Source organism: Schistocerca cancellata, chromosome 5 (assembly GCF_023864275.1).
Source record: "Schistocerca cancellata isolate TAMUIC-IGC-003103 chromosome 5, iqSchCanc2.1, whole genome shotgun sequence".
Classification (NCBI taxonomy): domain Eukaryota; kingdom Metazoa; phylum Arthropoda; class Insecta; order Orthoptera; family Acrididae; genus Schistocerca; species Schistocerca cancellata.
This window is the reverse complement of record NC_064630.1, coordinates 768,961,611-768,962,764: the sequence shown is the minus strand read 5'-3', so window position 1 is coordinate 768,962,764 and position 1,154 is coordinate 768,961,611. Positions and strand designations below refer to the sequence as shown.

At 48.6% G+C, this 1,154-nt stretch overlaps 2 non-coding genes across 2 annotated transcripts; both read right to left on the bottom strand.

Annotated features, from left to right (window-relative positions):
- Positions 1 to 408: 408 nt before the first annotated feature.
- Positions 409 to 483, bottom strand: Trnas-cga (transfer RNA serine (anticodon CGA)). Its single transcript has one exon. It is a non-coding gene; the product is annotated as a tRNA-Ser (tRNA).
- Positions 484 to 708: 225 nt separating this feature from the next.
- On the bottom strand, positions 709 to 783 carry Trnas-cga (transfer RNA serine (anticodon CGA)). Its single transcript has one exon. It is a non-coding gene; the product is annotated as a tRNA-Ser (tRNA).
- Between the last annotated feature and the right edge of the window lie 371 nt (positions 784 to 1,154).

The window sequence follows — 1,154 nt, the reverse complement described above, 5'->3', positions numbered from 1 at the left end:
TCATTTACGTTCGTCACATTGACTTCAAGCGCTATGCCGCCCCTGCAGAGAGAGTTTGGGCTGAGAACAGAATGGTTCACTTCCTGGTTGTCGTCCCGTGCACGCTCATGATGTTAAGTACCGCTTTTTGCTGTAGCTTGAGATGTTAGTTTCATGTATATCAGAGTCCGTACTCTGAGAAGCTCCCATTTATCTGGCTGTTTGTGAATTTTGGACTCGGAGTTCATGGGATTCCTTCTCTTGTTACATCTACATCTACGTCTACATCGATACTCTGCAAATCACATTTAAGTGCCTGGCAGAGAGTTCATCGAACCCTCTTCACAATTATCTATTATTCCAGAATGAGATTTTCACTCTGCAGCGGAGTGTGCGCTGATATGAAACTTCCTGGCAGATTAAAACTGTGTGCCCGACCGAGACTCGAACTCGGGACCTTTGCCTTTCGCGGGCAAGCGCTCTACCAACTGAGCTACCGAAGCACGACTCACGCCCGGTACTCACAGCTTTACTTCTGCCAGTACCTCGTCTCCTACCTTCCAAACTTTACAGAAGCTCTCCTGCGACCTTGCAGAACTAGCACTCCTGAAAGAAAGGATATTGCGGAGACATGGCTTAGCCACAGCCTGGGGGATGTTTCCAGAATGAGATTTTCACTCTGCAGCGGAGTGTGCGCTGATATGAAACTTCCTGGCAGATTAAAACTGTGTGCCCGACCGAGACTCGAACTCGGGACCTTTGCCTTTCGCGGGCAAGCGCTCTACCAACTGAGCTACCGAAGCACGACTCACGCCCGGTACTCACAGCTTTACTTCTGCCAGTACCTCGTCTCCTACCAGGAGAGCTTCTGTAAAGTTTGGAAGGTAGGAGACGAGGTACTGGCAGAAGTAAAGCTGTGAGTACCGGGCGTGAGTCGCGCTTCGGTAGCTCAGTTGGTAGAGCGCTTGCCCGCGAAAGGCAAAGGTCCCGAGTTCGAGTCTCGGTCGGGCACACAGTTTTAATCTGCCAGGAAGTTTCATCTATTATTCCAGTTTGAAAGTGCGAATTGTGCAGATGAGGAACTTTTTTCTTCTGTCAGTCATCCTAATGATGTCGATGTCCCTCTAATTAACCCCAGTATTTTCTGCGTTTTTGTATTTCAAGAGAACATTAAA